We start from the raw sequence: 16,457 nt of genomic DNA, 5'->3' as shown, positions 1-16,457 counted from the left end.
TAAAGGTGCGTGCCTTGACTTTTTAATAAGGCATAATTGTATTTACACAAGAATCACAACTGAGGGAAACAATCTATCACGTACCTGAATGTTACATTTTTGACGACCGCACCTGTGAGCTTCAGGGCAAAGCAAACCCACCGCTGTTCTGCGGCAACACCCATATTCTTTTATTTTGTCTGCTACAAATAACAAGCTAAACTGGATTCCACTGAGACTGATTGGCTTTTGTTCGCCAGCAGTATTTTTAAGTTTTTAAAATGTAAATCTTGAGAAATAAAACGTTATTGCACCCTGTCATGGATAATTATGATACACGCTCTAGAACATCAACATTCATCATGCAAATGTGACAGCAAATAACTTAATTACATAGAAAAGTAAAGTGTTATATACTTAATTTCATTTCGTAAAGATATTATTAAAGGTAATCTGACTATGAAACATGCATTACTTGTGGTTATGAATACTATGAAGCCCTTAAGGGGACATGGTGTGAGATGGGAGGAAAAACATGTACCTTCTCTTGTAAAACTACTGCATTTCCCTGACAAAGGTTGCGTTCATTTGTACGTTGTCTCGAAAACTACTGCATTGTCTTGATAAAGTTTGTGTTTGTTCGCAAAACATTTGCGATATCTTACAAAAATACTACGCTCCTCTGAGAAACTTTGTGTTCGTTTGCAAAAACACCACCACCTTCCCACTTCGTATTATTTACATCACAAAAGTTTTGTTCGAGAAAGTTAACATTCGTTCACAAAACACGTTGTGCATTCTTTTCCCCAAGCAAATTTTCATTCTCATGCAAACATTTTGCAAAAGTATTGCACTCAACGAACTTTGTGTTCGTTAGCAAAACATGTGCGTTCTCTATTAAAAATGTTGCATTCCCTGAGAAACTCTGCGTTTGTTTGCAAAAAGTGTTCTCTTGCAAAACTATCGCATTCCCCTGAGAATCTTTGCATTCATTTGCAGTTGCACCAAAATCTAGTTTTTCCTCACACCTTATACTATTTCCATCAAAAAAGTTTTGCGAGTGAATGCAAAATTTCTTGGAGGAATGCGAGAAAACTAAATGTAATTTTTCCTCCCATTACATTTTTTTTTTTTAATTTTCCATCAACTTGTCGCTTTAGGGGCTCCATAGAATATAGTATATACACCACATTATTTCATCTATAAAGCAGACAGTGTAGTTTTCCTAATCCCATTTCATAAAAGATGCTTTCTTGTAGGTATTATAACCTCCTTTTATTGGCCTTGCTTAAGATTACAGCACTCAGTGAAAGGGCATGAATACTGACACCCACAATGTTGTGATGGGAACAGTAAATCCCTCACCGGTGCCTCACCCGAGAATCAAACAGGCAAGATGCCAGTTCGCAACGGCAGGCACATGGGAACGCATCTGAAGCCTGAATTGCTGACAGCCGACCACACCTTCATTTGTGAAGGACGTGGTCCTGCGAGAGCCATTAGCCTTGAGGAGGAGAAAGGACAATGACTGTGACAGCACACTGCTAGGATCCATGAATTCAATGGTATTCTAATATGAGTTGAATGTGATTGTACAGTGTAGTGTGACAGATAGAGGCGAGAAAAGCTAAGTGAAGCTGAGCTATGCTGTCTCCAGTCATCAGACTAGGCATAACTGCTATTAAATCACTTTCTGTCATGCTGCGTGTGTGTGTGGAGACAGCAAGATAGAGTCTCTATTTCCAGGTGTGACAGACATGATGGTTACACTAGCAGCTAATAGAGTGACATGTGCGTGTGAATGGGTATATAGGGTGACTAGGCGTTCTGATACAGTTAGGACAGTCCTGAGTTGCCGTTCCTGATAATTATTCTTAGCTTTTGGTTGATTGCTATGAATCAATGTTTTAAACTGATGTCACTGTGATTCATGCTTTTTTTTCTCATGAGAAACCTGCAGCAGCATGATGTGTAGCCTTAAATAACAACAGGGGGTGGGTTATGTAGTACTTTGACCCATTAATAGAATGGCAATAAAAAAACTACATCTGTTGCTTTTTCCTCACAATGCCGAGTAAGACGACAACATCAGGTATGCACATGAATAATTACGTAAACAAAGAAATTTCTTTTTTTCTGGACACTCTTATTTGGCTGCCATTTAACAAATTATTCAAATGTAAAAATATAAAAAGAATGAGTCATTTAAAAGAAAAATGGTTTAGAAGAGGAAAATGTTATGAAATATCAAAGAGGAGCCATCTGATTAAATTTTAACAATATAAATTACTATATATATATATATATGTGTGTGTGTGTGTGTATATGTGTGTATATATATATATATATATATATTTATATATATACATACAGTATACACACACGCACACACAGAGGTCTATATAATTTGATATTTCTAACAAGACTTCTGACAAAGCTCATAAGTTTAATGTTTAATGAATTTATTGGATTGTTTCAAATATTTTTTGATTGGTAAGTTTTTTTTAAGGATATGCATTTTAAAATAAATTGAGTGTATGCATTTACTCAAAAGAGTATTTGTTTTAATTTTTTTCTTAAGATTTATGTCAATCTGCAAGGTTATTAGTTTAAAAAAGAAAAAAGGAAACTGGGTGCCCATAAAGAAAAACAGGGCCGCATCTTAAATTGCTAATTCTAATGGATATCTATAGCGAATAGCTTTATCCAGGTACAGAAACTATAGTGTTTTCACAGGGAATTGATTTTTCAAGACACATTTCAGTAATATCTGTCAGATAATAGTGACAATAAAAAATAGCGTAGCTGCTGTAGATGATTGTGGGACTAGTCATTGTGCCAAGTATCTCAGCCAGTCATACTGAACCTGCTAGCCTCTGCTTATCACTTAAAGGCAGCTGATAATTTAGGCGTCATCACTTACAGATGGTTGCCACGCTGCCATCTGAAAGAATGATTCAGATCTGCACCTTTGCTGCAGCTGTCAGTCACCATAGCTGAGGCATTCGTAGCCAAGTGGAAATTGATTTATGATTGAGGGTTATTAGACTGAGTCTCACATTCTCTCAGGAAGAAGGAGGGCAGGAAAAGGCAGATGGGGTTGGATGTATGGTGGGTGTGTGTGTGTGTGTGTGTGTGTGTGTGTGTGCGTGTGTGCGTGTGTGTGTGTGTGTGTGCTCTACCCCAAGGCTGAGGGTGACTTGAAGGTGGGGTCAGGATTTGAGAAATGTCTGGAGTCTGGTCATTATTCACAGCTGTCATTTTTAGAACTGACGTGATGAATGAGAAATATTTCAATCGGTCATGGAGTCAACTATAGTTGTATTGAACTATATTGTGACCTTGAGTAAGACATTTAACCCCAACTTCCTCCAAGGGGACTGTTTCTATAATAAGTGTAATGTAATATGCTTTAGATACAAATATTTGACTACTATTGAAAGGAAAAGTGGTTTTACATATGCACATTAGTGCATGGTAAACTCTTTTATCGATCACACTGTACTGTACTAACTGACCTGTCAATAAGAATAATAATGTGAAAAAATACAGCTTTTGAATGCCAATATATCCAGATCTGTTAAAGCAAACAACTGTAAATATCTCTGAGTCAGCATTTGATTTAAAAGTCACATCTGAATGAACTGGCTTGCTTGAGAAGCAGACTTTTTCATATGATCTGGTGAGGACAACAGACAGGTACAACTCTATCTGATGATGACTCCCTTAAGAACCGTGAGAAGAATAGTGGACCAGACACCGCCGCTGATCAAATATCTGACCCACATTCTCACAATGCCCTAGTCCGTTTACATTTTCTGAGTAATTTATATAGACAGCTATTGAATGCATACAAAAAAGAGCGTTATTAATGAATCCTCTTGAAAGACCTGAGATCAATGTATATCTAACAGTTCAGGTAAAAAGAGAGGAACCTGGTGATTATATATCCTCTGATTGTGTGTCTGAGGAACATGAATGCTTAGAACAAAAATGAGACGTAGCAGTTCTCACACAGTATTTCTAACAGTATTTCAATATTTGATAACTATCATCTCTACAGGGAGTTGTGTCGTTTATAAGTAAAGGTGCTTATATGAGATTGGTGCTCTTCAACATTTTTCAGTTTTCTACGTTAGGAATGCCCGATATCGAGAAACTGATAATTATTTTCATTTTATGGCTGAAAAGTGAAAAAGAACAAAATCCATAGAAAAACAGATATTGTCCTGGTATGAAATTTGTATTATTTATTATTACTCCTCTTCATCCCCTATGGGACATAAGGCTTCAATGAGCACTCTCCAGTGCATTCGGTCCCTGGCAGCATGTTGGGCCTCTCCCCATGACAGATTCATTTATGAAAATTACCAGTTCATTTTCCATTAAGTTTACAGACATTTCCTTCAACCTTAAACCACAATACAGGTAAAATCCAGTACTTGTGAAAGAATCCACACGTAAATTTCCCTTTCCATATTAAGATAGTTTATTAAGCTTTATTTTTATTTAGAGTGTGATAAACAACAGATATGAAATATTTTGTACTATTTTGAATAACATCAAACTGTAAAAAAAACTTCTGGCCTATACCAATAAGGTGATAATCATATTCATGTAATGGCGTATAAGTGATAAATGGCAGATATTGAAATTAAAATGTATGCTATTTTGTAAAAAACAACAACAAAAAAAAAACTAATTCTAAAAAGTTTAAATTACAAATGCCCCAAATTAATTTAGATGTTATAAAATTTTACAGCATGAAAAATGGATATTTATGGAGAGATTTGCCAAAGATAAGCCTACATTTAAGAGTGTTATTAAATTATTAGCGTTTTTAAAGATTTACTTTATATATATTTTTTTTTTGACACAGCAGGCACTGATTCAGCAGCACAACCATAAACGTATTAATTTTCCAGATTATCTCTAGTGCATTACTGTACAGTTGTGTATATATGATATACTGTATGCATATTTTATTTAGTGTTTATTTAGTGTGCACTTTACAGCCCCTTTTCATTCTCATTCATGTCACACGTCAACGGGTTGTTATAGCCTGTTAGCATCGGCAGCGTGGCTGCTGCTAATCTCGCTTACATTGCTAATACTCTATTCACACGCATTACCATTGTTTCACTGTCATTCCTTTCAAGGAATTACAGAAGCTTCAGTCTGGATCCAACCCTTAAATGATCTGAGATGATCTGAGAAAAGATAATGCCAACCCCTCAGAGGACCTCAGAGGATGCCAACGCTCAGACAACATACAGAATTACCAAATTTTGCCATAAGTTAAATATATTAAGGTTCTGCAATATATAAATATATTGTGGAAACGTAATTTCCTATAGAGCTGCTTTGCAACAATTTGTATCGTAAAAAGTGCTATACAAATAAACTTGAACTTGAACTTGAACAAACTTATTTGCATAAGGAGAGCCAAGCTCAGTTTTTCAGAGCAGCAGGAAATTAGACGGTACATCAGACACTCCCAAACTCTCAGTGGATGTCACGCACAAATCACTGTGGCAGAAAAATCAGATAATTTAATAAGATCAGGTGTTTAGGGATATGATTAGATGTTTTTATGGTTAGCTATCAGGGAATGAAAAAGACTGCCATTAATGAGGTGTGCTAATATTTTCCCTTCAACTGTACACAAGCACACTCTCTGTTTTCTTCCTCCACCACCACCACTCCATCTCTGAATAGAGATATTAATCACTCATCACTCACCTCAAGGTTTTTTTCTGACAATATAATCACATGCAACCCAGCTACAATCAAATCCATTCGACACCTGGACCTAGAATAGTGTGTGTGAGAGCAAGGACCGTAACCACCATAGACACTGAAGGGGATGTGTTCCCCATATTGTCCCTTCAAGTGGAGTCAGAAATATCATAATTAGAATTTATGTGCATCAATGACCAAGCCAAACCCTATATTTACTAATGGCAATTCTCAATGATACTCGAGTTGCAGAGCTGTGACGCTGAAGGGGAATCCGCTTAAAAGATGGCAGAAAAAAAGCGTACAGTAGATGGTAATATTTTTGTTAAGATATTTCAATTACATTACTAATATTTTTACTAATGATATTTTAATACAGCTAATGACTTACTCGTTGTGCAAAAAAAAAACACTAAATTTTTTGGTGTGTGTGTGTGTGCCTACTTAACCATATTTTGGGGACAAATTTGTACCCAAAAGTGAGGTAAACCTGACAAAATCTCCAAAAACCTCCCTTTGGGGACATCCTCATTTGTAAAATGGGGTTTAAAAATAAATTAAACAAAGTTATTTTGAAATTGTAAAATTGCAGAAAGTCTCCTGTGAGGGCTAAGTTTAGGTGTAGGGCAATAGCACATACAGTTAGTACAGTATAAAAACCATTACGCCTATGGAATGTCCCCATTTAGATAGCTAAGTAAACGTGTGTGTGTGTGTGTGTGTATATATATACAGTGTTGGGGAGTAACTAGTTACATGTAATGGAATTACGTAATTTAACTACAAAATAAATGTAACTGTAATCAGTTACAGTTACTGAGAAAAAAAATTGTAATTAAATTACAGTTACTTGTGAAAATGTTAAGAATTACGAAGGGGGTTACATCTAAATTGTATTTACACACACCCACACATAATTGATTTCTTTCATAAATTGGCAGTGACTGCTCTAAAATATGAGACACCATTGTTTCAGGAGTTTAGGACACAGAATAGGACACATGTTTATTCAATAACTCCTATTTGGATTCATGTATTTGCTTTACTTTTTAACATTATCATGTTTTTTTTTTCTAAGCTACTGTTAGATGCCAGTGTGTCCTGTCATAACTATGCAAAGATTTGATTTCAAAAACCCTATCATATATTAAACTATTTCTTGTTATGGTTTTAAATCTGTATTTAACCTCAGACTGATCTCAAAGTCAGTCTGACTGACTTTGTTTTGTCAGAATTAGATCATTTCATACTGAAATTGATCTGTATACCACAGTATTTTTGTTTTGTTAAATTTTTTTAATTTTTTGCAATACATTCCAAAGCATAATATTGCTTTCATTTTTAATATACAACATTTCATAAATTTAACATTAATCTTAAATATTTGTTTACATTCTCTTGCCGTTTGTTTGAGAGGCCATTTATTCACTTATATGTCCGTCTCTCTCAAGCACAGAGAAGCAGTCTACCTTTTGAAACGATGCCCACATGTTCATGTAGGAGTATGACATTGTTATCTATGTGCTTAACTTCACATATTCAAATATCAAGTGTTCATTGAAGGGAGCAGAGCACCACTCGCTCGCGATGGAGGGATGACTTGTCTGTCTTTTCTGCTCTCAGTAAAGCAGGGAGGGCCGGGACTCGGTTTGAGAACCCACTCTCCCTCTCTCACCCTTTTTGATGTCTATCTGTCTGTCTCTCTCTCTCTCTGCCTCACTGTCTTATGCACGTGAAGTCCCACAGGCACTTATATCCACTCATATGGTGGGTGTAGTTGAATTTTGGCCATTTTGGAGTAAATTTTAAATGCAAAGAGGTGGTGACTCGCCCTTGCCCTCCTCCACGGTTCTCTGGGCGTGTGTGGGATGGACAGTCACGTCTTTAAAGACCTTGCATTGCAAGAGGGGAGTGTAATGATGATGATGTCATAGCTCTTGTTCCCACACGCAGGGCTGAAGTTAGGAATTCTGGGACCTCTGAAAGTATATTAAGCTGTGCTCCTACTTATTTTTTCACAAAATGTAAGGCGGGAATGTGACCGGATGCGCAGCATGTTTGCTCTATGAACTGATAGAGGATAAAAAATAAAATAGGCCTATAAAATATTAATATTATATTGCATAAAGATTAAAACTACTTGCACCACACAAAGCACATAAAATTAAAGGTTGGATTCAGTATATTTTACATCAAAATATGTCATTAAAATGATTAAATAAAGGATTTTACACTGTACACTTTACATCAAAAAAATATATTTTTGTTAAATTAATCATTTTAATGGCATATTTTTTATATAAAATACTACTTTGATCCTGCTGGAATTGTTGTTTGCAAGACAAACAGCCATACAACACTCTTAAGCACAATAAGGGCATATATCTCTATTGATAACAGTGGTGGTCAGTAACGAAGTAAAACTTCTTCGTTACTGTACTTAAGTAATTTTTTCAAGTATCTGTACTTTACTGGAGTAGTTTTATTTTGAGTAACTTTTACTCAGGGGTGTGAAGTAACGAATTACAAATACTCACGTTACAGTAATTAAGTAGTTTTTATCAGTAATTGTACTTTTTTGAGTAGTTTAATAATTGTGTACTTTTACTTTTACTTGAGTACATTTTAAGTGATGTATCGGTAGTTTTAAGCCGCTATTTTCCTCCGTTTGTGGTCCTTACATGCTTATTTTAATTTCATTTTTATCCATTAATGTGATTGGATAGAGAGCTAGTAATCGGTCTCGTGACTTTCGTCAAATCAAATTGTGCATAGAAAACTTTAACCGCCAACTGCTGTTTATCATGGCTGATGGAAGTGCATTCTTCACATCAATTCAGTCGCATCTTCCTCTAATATGTTAAGGTAAATTTCGGATTTCTGCTTACTAAATGTTTTGTATATATGCTTGCCTATCTACATGGCATGATATTTGGTGTGAGGTTTCGGGTTTTGCGTACAGTGTTAACTCCTGCAAGTGCCACGTTTGGTAAATTCCCAGTCACCGCGATGCCTCGTCTCTCGCGCGTACGTTCTGCTGCAGTCACTTGGATAAGTCGTTGCTGCTTATTGAACTTGTTGACTTTTGATGAGTTTGAGCGCATGATGCGCGCTGTGAAAAAGTGTGATGGAAACGCTGTAAAACGATTTGAAATAATGTTCTCAAATTGAGGACCAGTCTGTACCTTATCGATGACCCGGACGTTAATACACTGCATCTGTGTCAGCGCGTGATGTAATAAAACTGCAGCTCATTAATACACTTTTTTAAAATCCATTTTATAGCCTATAATCCACCTTAATTTAGCAAGTGCACTGCGCATAAACAATCTTCAAGTTCAACGCTTTGTAGTTCAAAATTGTAACAAAAATGATCAAGTTTAGTTATTCTTATGTTTATTGCAAAACGTTAAACCTGACAGCGTTTTTGAGAGAAATGGGCTCTCATTTGAACCCATATCATGGTGTGTGATGCTGAACTATGGGTTTCTAATGGTGTTTGTATTTGCACTGTTCTAAACATTAATATTTTATGTGCAACAACAGCATGCTGTCTCAGTGGCCTTACACATGATTTTAAATCTATTTTTCAAACTTTATGATTTAAATGGGGATAATTGTACTGAGAATAACTTTCAGCTTTTTTTCAACTGAAAACTGTTTTCGTGCTATTTTGATGTGTTTTAAAGAGCTGGCAGTCAAAATTAAAACTGTTGGATGATAGATATTCTTCATTCTTTATGACAAACAAGATAATGTGAATTACAGAATGTACAACATTTCTTAAATGTATAAATTGCAGTGTACAGTGTTTTATTATGACGGGATAGAATCCACAGCTCAGTACTCACTACTCAATACTCATGAGTACTTTTAAATAGGCTACTCTTTTACTCTTACTCAAGTAGTTATTTGGACAAGTACTTTTACTCTACTCAAACTGCATTTTTTGGAAGGTAATGGTACTTTTACTTGAGTATATATATATTTTTTTTAGTAGTCTTTCCACCACTGCTTTTACTTTTACTTCACTACATTCCAAAGCATAAGATCATACTTTTTACTTCACTACATTTCATAAAACATATCATTACTCCTTATAATCTTTTCAATGATTATAATATTATAATATTATTTTCAATGAACCAATTATTCAGTGAAATCGGTTCGCAAATCGCAACGATCCGATTGCAGCTGTTCTTGAGTCGGCAACTCACTGATTCAAATGATCCGTTTAGAGCGAGTCTCCAGTGAACTCAACTCACTGATTCAAATGATCCGTTTAGAGCGAGTCTCCAGTGAACTCAACTCACTGATTCAAATGATCCGTTTAGAGCGAGTCTCCAGTGAACTCAACTCACTGATTCAAATGATCCGTTTAGAGCGAGTCTCCAGTGAACTCAACTCACAAGTAAACACTGGAGCTGCTAAAAGTAAGTTATTAATGTCGAATTTTAGGATTAATTATTGTAACTGAAAATCATATTTAAGTCAAAACTGTCAGTTGTTTGTGAACTAATTCTGCTGTAAAGGGTGATATATTTAAGCCCACTGAAATGCTTGAATGCACACAGATCAATGTCAGTGTCTCTGTTTTAGGTAAAAAAAACAAAACATTAAAATAACACAGATTAAATAAAATAACTCATGCACGATCATATTCCCCGCTGCTGTAAAGTTAGCAGTTTTATTAAATTGCTATGCATTTAGCCCTATGTGACGTCTGTTTTTATATTGTTTATCAACAGTACAAATTTTTATATTGTTTAGATCATCGAGTCGAGCAGACAGATATGAATGTTTATTCATAACCATACTGAAAATAAGTAAATATTGTTAGCTAATGCTAACTGTCTAGCTAACAAGCTTGCTGGTGCTAAATTGAGTATTTTTTTTTATATAAAGTCCAAATATTTTTATTCAGCCACCTAGATAGATTCCATCTGAGGGAAAAAGAAAGGATGGGATGTTCAGAACACAGTAACTACAGTAATTATCAAAGTGTGAAGTGATGCCCTCTTGGGGCATTTGGCCAGGGGTGTTTTTACACCACAGACAAGGTTTGAGAAGAGAAAAATCATGAAAATATAATTATTTTCCTTAAAATGTTCTTCCTAACTTCAGGCCTAATTCTCATGTCATATATAACTGACGTTCTGCAAAACAATAAGTTTTAAAACACTTTTTTTCTTACTGGGGAAAATTAGACGGTCAAATCAGTTTTCTCTCAGGTACATCGCAGCATTTTGGGCAGTAGGATTATAAAAATGTGCTAATATAAAATTAAATTAAGTAGTCTACATAAAATTGCAAAATAAATCTATCTATCAGTACTTTTTTACTTAAGTACATAAATGAGTACTTTTGTACTTTCACTTATTATACGTATCTGTACTTTTACTCAAGTACTTGATCTGTGTACTTTGTCCACCACTGATTGATAATGAAAACCGATGCTGGTACATTATCTATGTTCATGAACTTAATTCCCAACACTCTGCATGGCCTAGTCATGGATCAAATGTCTCTCTGACAACTCCGTAGCACCGACTGGCTTAGCCTGCATTATTTATATCCTCGAGTCATGCATAGGATGGGGTAAATTAATAGATATGTCTATTGATAACAACTCTGGGGATTGAAAGGCAATGCTTATTGGTTATCAATGCATGTCACTCGATGGCTCTAGAGCCAATTTATCAGTTTGTTATGAAGTCGCCATGATCCCAATCCATTGTGTTCATTGACTAACTGACTCAAGCTTTAAAACAAACGTCCCGTCACATGCTGTGAGGAGGAGGTGTAGTGGAGGATGCTCTGTTTGTTTTGTTATAATGAGATTGTCACTGTATACTTGAGAATTACTTATGCAAATGTTTTTGTTTCATATACTGTACACAAAGCAGTCATTGTAGTGTTTTTTTTTTTTTTTTTTTTTTAAATAAACTGTTCACACAGAACATGAAAAAAGATACGGACAGTGGAATGGGGAAAAATGTTTCCTAGAAAAACAATGGCAAAATAATGCAGTGGAATGGAAAAACACATTTTGTGTGAACCAGCTAGAAATATCTGTTAGAAAGCATTTCATCTCCAAAAGCCAGACTTTTGACTTGGCGTAAAGTGTGGACATCTGAGAACAAAGCAAATTATAAAGGCATGTTCAAGCTTGAAAATCTCTTGAATATCATTCTATTTTCAGTGCCATATACTTCACAAAATTTGGCAAATGCAGCAATTAATTCTTCCTTGGAAGTGCTCATTTTATCAACCTAGTACCTTGTAAACATGACTTGTCGATGATGGAGTGATTAAAAACAGATTTGAATCCAAGTAATTGCATTCAAGTCAGCCAATCAGATTAGAACTGACAACTGACTTGGATTTCAGCCAGCGTTTGCCATTTTTGTGTGAGATATGCATCATATGGTCAGTGAAGGATGCATTGGCAGTCTATTTACATGGCTGATACTAGAAAGCATTCTTAAGTTCTTCTTATAGCATCTTTAATGGTCAAGGGCGTTATGACTCATGCAACTATTTTTTAAGTGTGAATTGGCAAGATAAGACCTGACCAAAGGACAAAAACACTTTTTTTTTAACTACTGTACTGAACCATTCTGCATCATGTATGTTAGGTTGAGTTCAAATTCCAAGCTACTGTGACATATAGGTAGGTCTATTTTAATTAGGAGAGAAGAAAAACATTCACACTACCATAGAAAAAAAAAACTGTCATCTGGTCATCTGAAGTTTGTCAGGCGTTCAAAACAAAATGTGCACATCCAGCTAATTCAAAATAACTCCTAACAGAGTTATATTTATCCAACAGCATAAACAATAACAAATGTCTTTGTATATGGATAGAATAAACAATGACAAACTGTATATGCTGTTGGATAAATACAACTTTTTTTGAATGTCTGACGAAGGTTGGATGAACGAATAATGAATATTGTATGTTTGCAAGATGTGGTAGTGTGCAAGATTTTTATGCTCCTACTAATTTATTTTTATTTTTTTTGGACAGTGGATTTTCATTGTATGAAAAGGCAGCTTTGACATTTTGTATTATAGGATAAAAAACACTTGTTGTGAAAGGGTGTAGATGACAGATTGCTGGTTTAAAACAACAGGAATTCGTACAAGTGAATTTTTGACTTCTGCCACAGCATTTTCGACAAGCAGCCTTGAATTTTCAAGGACTGAAAGATTTTTGTGGGGGTAGTTGCATTAAAAATGTATTCATCTCAAGAATCTGAGGTGGCATTTACAGTATGAATGGGAATGATTATTCTGATTATCGTTGCAGACGGTAAACTTTACCGGAAACCCCTTTTCTGAATGCAAATGTTATTCGAGAGATCCTGTCGGTATATCATGACTGCGTGTGTTCCTGGCACTGTGACAGTAATGAGGAGCAGAGCTGGTTTCTATGGTTTCTCTGAAAGCGGCTGAGGGCACAGACTGACACCGGTAATGATTACTGACACTCATCCAGCCAGGAGAAGAACAGCAGCTGTGCATGTGAGAGAGAGAGAGACAGACAGCGCATCCTCAAGAGCAGTTGGAAAGTGTACGGAAGAGAAACACACAGACAACCTGAGAGAAAGAGAGGGCGACAGGCAGACAGCGAGACAGACGTGACAGTCAGAACTAATGGGTATACAGCGTATGTGTAACTCCTGTCAGACACTGTAGTACTGTGGCTAATGATGCGTCCTGTCAGTCCATTATCCATTAGAAACCGCACTTCCTGTCTTCAAATATACTGCACACACACATGCTGACCTGGTTGCCTGGCAGGACAGTTACTGTTATTCTCAGGGTTAGCCTACCACATATGTGGCATTCTGTGTAGACGGGAAAATAAATAGATTGTGTTATGTGGAATAATGAATAGAAAGGTCTGCATACCTGCTGAATGATTGACAGCTTCGAGCAACCAACTGACCTGATCTGTTTATGGCTCCCACAGCTGCAGATCTCACTGGTAATGTATACAGGGCACAGTAAGACATACAGAGAGATGTCATATATTTTCATTATGTGAGTATAGTCATGTATAGTTATATATTTAATTCTTTTTTTTTTTTTTGTCTGCGTGACTCTGTGTACCAGGATAAAGCTGAAATGGGTTTGAGCTCATTATAAAGACCGCTATCGCCAGCAAAACGCTTTAAGTATTCATAAAAATAGACACTACTAAAATTCGGCATTAGTAACTTATTTTCATGCCATCAGTTTCGTGTTCTGGCCATTAAACCTGGTTTTTGACTCATTTTGACCCAGACACGACGACTTAGGTGAAATGTTAACTGAAGTCGACACTCGTTCCGACCGGATCATTGAATCAGTGAGTTGTTGACTCCAAACAGTCCAGTTCGTTCAGTGCACTTAATGAACCGATTAAACAGATTCTTCGAAAATAATCAATCAGTTCAAAAGAATGATTCGTTAACGAATCGGCCATCGCTATGGTGCCACAGGGCGGGTGTCAATTTCTTCAGTTTGAAATAACAAGAAACAATGCATTTTTATGAAATGTTGTAGATTAAAAATGAAAGCAATATTATGCTTTGAAATGTAGTGCAATAAAATAAAAATACTGTAATGGACTTGCGTATCTAACAAAGTCAAATGTTGCCTACTGGTATTCGTTTAGCTATAGCTACAGGTATTTAAGCCAAGCCTGTAAATTGTTGTGTGAACAGAGCAATATTCAAACCTTTTAGTAAATCCAGTCCCAAACACTGTAACAGTTTTCTTTTTTCAACTGCTTACACACATTTTCAAAATTTTGCCTTTTTATTTTTCAAAACTTTACACACAAAACCAAGAATTGCGCATACAAAATGCAAATTGCCACACATCTCTTGCAAACTGAAGCACTGCAATTCCAAATATCACAAACGCATCTCAAAAACAAACATTTGCAAACACTTTTGCCATAATATTAATGAGACCAAGGCAGAGAATTAGTGTTTGAGTGTCAGGTTTCAGAAATTGTGACAAATAATGATTTTGTGTGTAATTAGTTGAAAGAACTGTAATACATGACTAAAGAATAGTAAGACACCATTTAGCAACTGCTTGCAACAACTTCTGCGCCACCCACATTTTCATAATATATACAAATGTAAAATGTAAACATCTATTTTTAACATTAGATTGTTGCAATCAATTTGCTACTGATGCTGTAAATTAATAAGTGAATGCTTGGAGGGCTTGTAGAAAGTGTGAATGTATGTTTAGTGTTTGTCTGTATGTGTATGTGTGGGCGTGGCTGTGAGTGCATTACAGTCGTGTGTGTGTGTGAGAATGAGTTCAGATTGTGTGTATGAGTGTGTTTGTGAGCATGTATGTGCTGTCAAGTGGGTGTAGGTCATGTGTGTTTTGGTGTGTGGGGGGAGGGCAGGTTAGTGGGTTACAGTTTTGTGTGTGTGTGTGTGTGTGTGTGTGTGTGTGTGTGAGTGGGTTTCTCTGTTAATGCAGCTCTATTGGCAGTCCTCCAGAATACTGGAGTCTGTGTGGTGAGCCGTTCTGCTTTCTGAAATATTGATCGCACCAGCTGCTAGAGGCAATTCAGACACATTATTTAGACATACAAAAATACAGCCACAGAGTCCATTACCAAGATATAGTTTTATAATAATATACTGCACAAGTCATTTTGCATTTGCAAAGCAAACAAGAACTATGGTTATACTAAGAAGTACTATTGCAGTATTATGATTGTCTGGACACTTATGAAAATACCATGTTTTTGAATGTGTAATATGGTAATACTATTTTTTTTTTTTTTTTTTTTTTTTAATGCTAATACCTTGGTTGTTTGGACATTTACCATGGTAATATAATGGAATATGATCAAAATACATAATCAATCAATAGCTGAAATATAAATTTCAGAATAACGGCAGTTCGAGCTTGAATTATCACCAGGGTTTTTTTCACCAGTTATTTTTGCTATTACAGGCAATGTCTCTTATCTTTTTTTTTTTTTTTTTTGAACTGCAAATATTGATAATATATTCAAATGAATGCTGTTCTTTTGCACTTTCTGTTAACAAGTGAATCCTGAATAAAGTGTCTTGGTTTATATAAAAAGGTGTTTTGAATATTAATAGTAATAAAAAAAATTCAATGTTAAAAAATATAATAAATAAATGTTTCTTGAGCACCAAATGAAGACTGGAGTATTGGCTGCTGAAAATTCAGCTTTGCCATCACAGGAATAAATTACAATTTTAAATATTTTAAAATAGAAAACATTTATTTTAAACTCTAATAATATTTTCCAATATTAAGTTTTTTATTTTTGATTAAATGCAGCCTCGGTAAGATTTGACTATTGACACCAAACTTTTAAATGGTAATGTGATTAGTGTGACTAATCAGGATTAATTCAATTAATCAATCAGCATATGTTATAATTTGATTAAAAGTCGAACGAAAGCCGTTATATTTTATATTACATTATATTATAATGCAAAGAGTTGCAACGCAAACACAGTGACATTATTCACATTTTATCTGATGAATAATGAACGGGTGAAGGATAGTATTACTGATAGATGGGAAGGAGAAATGAAAGTGTCAGTCTGCGGGTTAATTAGTGGGTTACTGTGTCACTGCATGTGTGACTATGATGGGGGTTCATGACACCACTGATAACCTCTCTCGTTACCTCTAATGTGTGTGTGAGAGAGGGAGACAGGCAGAGAAGAACCTCTTCA

This window comes from Barbus barbus (genome assembly GCF_936440315.1).
Source record: "Barbus barbus genome assembly, chromosome: 28".
Taxonomy (NCBI): Eukaryota; Metazoa; Chordata; class Actinopteri; order Cypriniformes; family Cyprinidae; genus Barbus; species Barbus barbus.
The sequence above is the reverse complement of the archived record's forward strand: the minus strand, read 5'-3'. Positions refer to the sequence as shown.